Raw genomic sequence first — 7,434 nt, forward strand, 5'->3', positions numbered from 1 at the left:
ATGAAGGCCCAGTGATCTGTTTAATTATACCACGTCACAGGATAGCAGGGCGGGGTAGGCTCCTTCTAATACCTTCCCCTTTGTTACCAGAAGGCGACAAAAAACAAACTGCAATGAAGGCCCAGTGATCTGTTTAATTACACGCGGTCACAAGAGAACTGGACGTGGCGGGGAAGGGGGGGACTGGGTAGGCTCCTTCTAATAGCTTCCCATTTGTTGCCAGAAGACGACAAAAAACAAACTGCAGTGAAAGCCCAGTGATCTGTTTAATTATACATCCCAGGAGAGCGGCCGGTCCCATATTCTCAAACTTCAAGAGTTTCATAAGAGGTTGTGTCAGTGTTTCCATGCGTAGTTTTGTGAGCCAAGTGATGTATGTATGACAAGGCCTTCGTGGGGGTTGTGTTACTAATATATTCATGGGGGGCAGTTTTACGAGCTTAGTGATAGTTTGTCAAGGCTTATGCAGCACGTACGTGAAGGGCACCCGTGAGAACCCGATGAATCTCCTTTGCAGCCTTTGAAAATGTTTGTTGTGAGAGTCGAGTGATGGTTTGACAAGGCTGCTGGGCCAAGAACGTCAAAAACACTCATGGGACCCCGACTAATCTCCTTTGTGACCTTTGGAAATGCTTGTTGTGAGACTCGAGTGATGGTTTGACAAGGCTTCTGCACCAAGGACGTCAAAAACTCTCATGAGAACGCGACTAATCTCCTTTATACCCTTTGCAAATGTTTCTTGTGAGAGCCGAAAGTGTGAATACGGGCACTGGGCGGGGTAAGGCGGGGTAGGGAGGGCTGCCTCTAATACCTTCCCCCGTAAGCCCTCACAAAAAGTGCCTCGACCGCCCCTCTATCTGTCTCCCTCTGTGCCAGTTTGTCCGCCGAGCCACCCAGACGACTCCCGGTGGCTGATCCTGTTTGTTTACCTGAGCTTAAAAGAGGAAAGGTTGCAGCCATGAAGAGAGAGGGAGGGAGAGAGAGAGAGAGAGAGAAAGAGAAGAGAGAGGAGGAGAGAGAAAGAGGAGAGAGAAAGAGGAGAGAGAGAGAGAGAGAGAGAGAGAGAGAGAGAGAGAGAGAGAGAGAGAGAGAGAGAGAGAGAGAGAGAGAGAGAGAGAGAGAGAGAGAGAGAGAGAGAGAGAGAGAGAGAGAGAGAGAGAGAGAGAGAGAGAGAGAGAGAGAGAGAGAGAGAGAGAGAGAGAGAGAGAGAGAGAGAGAGAGAGAGAGAGAGAGAGAGAGAGAGAGACAGAGACAGAGGCAGAGAGAGAGAGGTGGTCTATGCTCATTAAAGTGATGACGGCCCATAAATCTAGAAGTTCCGAAGGTGTGTGTGTGTGTGTGTGTGTGTGTGTGTGTGTGTGTGTGTGTGTGTGTGTGTGTGTGTGTGTACGTCAACAGTTTTATAATCCTGAGGTCACACACGCACGAACAAAGCGCCTTAAAAAAAATAAAAAAAGTATTACGCTGAAGTTTAGGTTTGCCGGACCCTAAAAGTGGTCTTAGTCTTATCTGCTGGACGGCTGGTTGAAGGGCCGGGGTTCGAGCCTCCCCCAGGGGACGTTTATGGGTCTTTTTGTGTTTCCAGTAACCTTTTCACGCACTGATTGCTACGCGGCGGGTCGGGCAGCCAAGGCCCAGCGGAGAAAGATTTTTAAACGCTCGGGACACTAAGGACCAGTTTTACAGTCCAATACACTACGTTTGCGATCTCCCCAACCAAACACAAAGCACGACCATAACTCCTTGTAGCCTCAGTGTTTGGCGTTGATATAAAAAGGAGAAGGAAATTATACGAAACCGCACAGGGAATCTCTTTATTATTATTCCAATACACTACGTTTGCGATCTCCCCAACCAAACACAAAACACGACCATAACTCCTTGTAGCCCCAGTGTTTGGCGTTGATATAAAAAAGGAGAAGGAAATTATAGGAAACCGCACAGGGAATCTCTTTATTATTATTCCAATACACTACGTTTGCGATCTCCCCAACCAAACACAAAACACGACCATAACTCCTTGTAGCCCCAGTGTTTGGCGTTGATATAAAAAGGAGAAGGAAATTACAGGAAACCGCACAGGGAATCTCTTTATTATTATCTGGTATTGAGTAGAAATAACGGATCACTGTGGAGAATATAGTTTGGTTTGGGCGCTTACCATGACACGGTGTTGGACTGTCGAACTGGCCATAAGTATTCTTTTCACTCACTCATCACTGTTCGTTCCTCCACCGCTCACCACCCTCATCACCTTTTTGTATTACAGCCCAGGCTCTTTATTTTTAGACGCTTTCGACTCTCATAACCACCATTTCCCAAGGCCACAAAGGAGATTAGTCGTGTTCTCGTGAGTGTTTTTTTTTTTTCACATTCACGACTTGTCAAACTATCATGGAAATACCCACAACAACATCTACGGAAGCCTTACCTGATGTGTGTGTGTGTGTGTGTGTGTGTGTGTGTGTGTGTGTGTGTGTGTGTGTGTGTGTTAGCCCCGAAGTGTCCACGGCTTTTATTCTCTAACGTTTTCGACTCTCATAACAGCCATTTCCCAAGGCCACAAAGGACATTAGTTGAGTTGTCGTGAGTGTTTTTTTTTCACATTCACGCCTTGTCAAACTATCACTAAGACCGTAGAACTACCCATGGAAATACCCACAACAACATCTACGGAAGCCTTACCTCATGTGTGCAGGTGTGTGTGTTAGGGTCATATTCTTAAACATTTCGGCCCCCAAGCACACATGTTTGACACGGCATTCGTAGGAGTTTTGAGCATTTCCAGGGGTAGTTTTATGACCCTGGTGGTAGTTTGACCCTTCTTCCGTACCATGAACCTGAAAAAACACGCATTATAGCCCGACTGATCTCCTTTTCGGCCTTAGGATATAGTTGATGTGAGAGGATGAAGTGTTTGAAAATACGGACATTAGCCCCGAAGTGTCCACGGCTCTTATTTTCAGACGTTTTCGACTCTTACAACAGCCATTTCCCAAGGCCAAAAAGGAGATTAGTCGAGTTATCGTGAGTGTTTTTCATATTCATGGTGCAGAAGCCTTGTCAAACTATCACTAAGACCAGAAAACTACCCATGGAAACACCCAAAACAAACTCTACGAAAGCCTTACCAAATGTGTGTGTGTGTGTGTGTGTGTGTGTGTGTGTGTGTGTGTGTGTGTGTGTGTGTGTGTGTGTGTGTGTGTGTGTGTGTGTGTGTAAGCCCCGAAACGTCTAAGACCCTTATTCTCAGACGCTTTCGGCTCTCACAACACACATTTTACAAGGCCACAAAGGAGAGCTGTCAAGTTTTCATGAAAGGTGTTCAAGCCTTGTCACTCTATTACAAGGGAACAATGGCAGTGGTGGGGGTGGAGGTGGAGCCGTATCGAATGTGTGGTCCGGGATGAGCTAGACAGATTGCGTGACTGAACGGGGAAGCGGCAGCTGGATTTAAATGTCGGGAGGTGCAGTATTCTGAGTGTGGGCAGGAACAACACCTCACATAATTATTCCTTAATGACGCTCCCATCAGCAGGTCTGGGTGCGAGAGTGATTTAAGGGTCTAAGTGAGCTCTGATTTCCGTCCAAGGGCACAATGCATTCAAGCTAGGAATCGTGCAGACAGGGCACTGGGATTCATTACAAGGAGTGTAAGCAACAGAATCGCCGAAGTCATCCTCAAACTATATTTAGCATAAGTTAGACCTTGTCTCGATAATGCGGTTCAGTTCTGGTCACCTCATATCAAAATGTTAGAATCGGTGCAGAGGAGAATGACTACGATAATTCACGGGTTAAGAAACTTGCAAAGGGTGCGAGGAGACTTAACTGATAGAAGTTTATAAATGAATGAAGGGTTCTGATGGCAAGAGAAGCGGACAGGACCGTGGTAGGAAACTTAATAATGGATTTAAGTTGGATAAATTCAGATTTGGTTTACCAACAGAGTGGTGGATGAGTGGAACAGGCTTGGCAGTCATGTGGTGAGTGCCAATATGATAATCACATTAAAAAAAAAAAGGATTAGATACATTCATGGATGGTGTATTAGGTGGGGTTAGGTTCTTGCAGACTTCTTATTTTTTCATGTTCTTGTGTGTGTGTGTATGTGTGTGTGTGTGTGTGTGTGTGTGTGTGTGTGTGTGTGAGATGACTGTAATGGTAATGATGATAATAACAATAATAATAATAATAATAATAATAATAATAATAATAATAATAATAATAATAATAATAATAATAACAATAATAGTAACAACAACAACAACAACAGCACACGGTAGCATTAAGGGAAAGTCCGCCGAACTTTTAAACTGTAACAAAGACAACAACAACAACAACAACAAAAAACTGACCACACAAACAACTCCACACACACACTCACACATTGCGAAAACAGTGAAAAAGGGAACAAAAGAAAAAAAGTAAATTAAATACCATCAAGGCGGGTGTGTGTGTTGCAAAGGGAAATGGAAGAAGGAATGACTTTCACTAAAATGACGAAAAAGTACTAACCTAGGCGTGTGGGGGGGGGGGTGGCAGGAGTGATGGGGGGGGTTCGACGGGAGTGAGAGGGGGGGTAGACGGGAGTGATGGGGAGGGGTCTGACGGGAGAGAGGGGGGAGTTCGACGGGAGTGATGGGGGGTGTAGAGAGGGAGAGGGCGGAAGGAGGGATGAGAGGAGCAAGGGTGGGGTGGGGCAGTGGGGGAGAAGAGGGGATGAAAGGGGAGGCTTGAAGGGGGCAGTAGGGTGTTGAAGGGGGGCGGTAGTGGGTGTGAAGAAGGGGTGAAGAAGGGCAGTGAGCGTAAGGGGGGGATGAAGGGGAGAGGTAAGGAGGTAGAAAGGGTGAAGGGGGGCAGTGAGAGTAAGAGGGGCGGTAGGGGAGTAAGGGAGTGCGGTATGAGGTAAAGGAAGGGGGGCGCTGGGGTGTGAAGGAGGCGATAGGGGGTGACGGGAGGGAAAGGGAGGTGAAAGGGGAGCTGTAGGGAGGTGGTAGAGGGAAAGGGGGGCAGTGGAGGGAAAGGGGGGGCAGTGGAGGTAAGAGGGGGGCGGTAGAAGGTGTGAAAGGGGGCGACGTGACTAAATTAACCGTGGCTGGAATGGGACAGTTTTTGTGTTGGTTCGTCCTCGCTCTGATGTGGATTGTTGCTGTATCTCTGCTCTGGGGGGCGGGGGGGGCAAGGAGGTGAGTTGGAGAAGGGGGCAAAAACTCTTAGGGCAGCTTTCAGTCACTTTATTTGTTTTGATCGTTACCAATAGCGGCGATCGCTGCTATAGTATTTCCACGTAAAACTGGGCGATGGGGTAGTGGCGGCTGCGGGGTTAGCCGAGCCCCGCACCTTGCCACACACTCTCAATATCTCTCGCTTCCTCTGCATCCGTCACTACCTCATAGGCCAGTTTCACGTGGAAAACTATAGCGCGATTGCCGCCATTGGTAACTATCAACACAAACAAAGTGACTGAAAGCGGCCCTAAGTATCAAACGCTTCGGGATATTGTTAACTATTTTTTGAGGTCGCAAAGAAGAAACGTCTGGTTGCCGTGCGTGTTTTTTCCCGTTCACGGCGCGGGAGCTTTGGCAAATTACCGCCGGGCTCAGGTAACTACGCATGGAACCCCCAACAACCTAGCCAGATTATCATAGTCAGAGCATCGTTTTTACCGGTTTCTGACCCATAACTATTGCCAAGAAACATCAATAATTAACCATTTTAACGATAACTCTATATAAAACCAGGTAAATGGGTGGAGGAGATAGTTTGAGGGTTGGAAATCTGCAAATATTAGACCCTGAGCACGACCATTTGCCAACGCTGAACCCCCGACAACTTCCGCGAGAGCCTTTTTTAATTTCTCTTGTTCACTTAATTTTTTTCTTTCTTTCTTATTTCTCATTCACTTCTTGTATTCACTTCTTACATTTTTCTCACTTCGTTTCTTTTGCTCCTCTCTTTCCTTTCCTTTTCTTCGTTAATTTCTTGTTTCCTCCTTTCTTTCTTTTCCTTCCTTTCCTTCACATTACCATTAATTTCTTTGGCTCCTTCCTTTAATTCTTATCATTTAATTCTTGTGTTTCTTTCTTTGTTCCCTTCCTTTTCCTTTCCTTTGCTTTTTTTCTTCATTTCTTTCATTTTTCTCTCTTCCTTCTTTTTATTATTCATGTTTTGTGCTCCTTTCTTTCTTTTTCCTTTCTTTCCTTCCTTTCCTTCTTCTCATTCATTTACTTTTCCCTCCCTCCTTCCTTCCTTCCTTTCTTTCCTTCATATCTTGCTTTACTTTCATTTTTTCTTCTCACCTTACCACTTTTTTCCCCTCCCAGACCCTATCCATATACAAGGGTCCTGTAAGTCCTTATGCAAGACCTCAATTCCTTCTTCCCTTTCGCTGGTAAACTCGATCATTTTTTCTTGGCCCGTACGTCCACCTCAGTACGACCTGCTATTGGCCCTTCTCTGCCTTCTCCTCGTGGAAAATTGAGAGAAAAAAAAGTGACAGGGCAGAAAATAGGGAGAAAGGAGGAAAAGGTGTTTATATTCGAGAGAGAGAGAGAGAGAGAGAGAGAGAGAGAGAGAGAGAGAGAGAGAGAGAGAGAGAGAGAGAGTGGAGGATATAAAGCAAGGCAGATTAGGGCTTTTTCGTCTTTTTTTCGTCTGTGTCAATCTCCTTTCCCTAACAAGCAACTCCTTTTCTTTTTCTTCTTTTTTTTCATCATTTTTCCCCGTTGTGTTACTCATCTTCGCTAACAAGCCATTCCGTTTTCTTTTATTCATCTTATTTTCATCTTTGTTTTCATCTGTCATCTTCTTCGCTAACAAGTCTTTTTTTTTTTCACTTATTTTCCTCCTTGTCTCACTCCTCCCTGCTAACGAGTTTTTTTTCACTTATTTTCCTCCTTGTCTCACTCCTCCCTGCTAACGAGTTTTTTTTCACTTATTTTCCTCCTTGTCTCACTCCTCCCTGCTAACGAGCCATCATTCCTCATCACCAGCCACGCATTTTACCCACATACGTTCCACTTGATGTTCCACGGCCGTCATTCCGTTCCACTAAGACCGTTCCGTTCCACCTCCGTTCCGCTCTACCACCACCACCACCGTGGATGTTGATTCCCTTAGCTGTCAAGAATTTGTAGTTTTGATTTATTTTATCATTTTTCGCTTCCTGTGACTATGTGTGTGTGTGTGTGTGTGTGTGTGTGTAGAGGGAGGGGTGGGTAGCCTAGTCTCTCTCTCTCTCTCTCTCTCTCTCTCTCTCTCTCTCTCTCTCTCCCCATTGTTGCCAAACCTTCCTTAATGTCTAGATAAGGTCGTCAACATGTCATAAACTCAGCCCTATCCATGTTCTTAGGCCCATTCCATCACTCCATCAGCTGCCTTTCGCTTTTCTTACTGCCAACTCCTTTCTTCCTTCTCTTTCGTCACTTCATA

Source organism: Eriocheir sinensis, chromosome 60, assembly GCF_024679095.1.
Source record: "Eriocheir sinensis breed Jianghai 21 chromosome 60, ASM2467909v1, whole genome shotgun sequence".
Taxonomy (NCBI): domain Eukaryota; kingdom Metazoa; phylum Arthropoda; class Malacostraca; order Decapoda; family Varunidae; genus Eriocheir; species Eriocheir sinensis.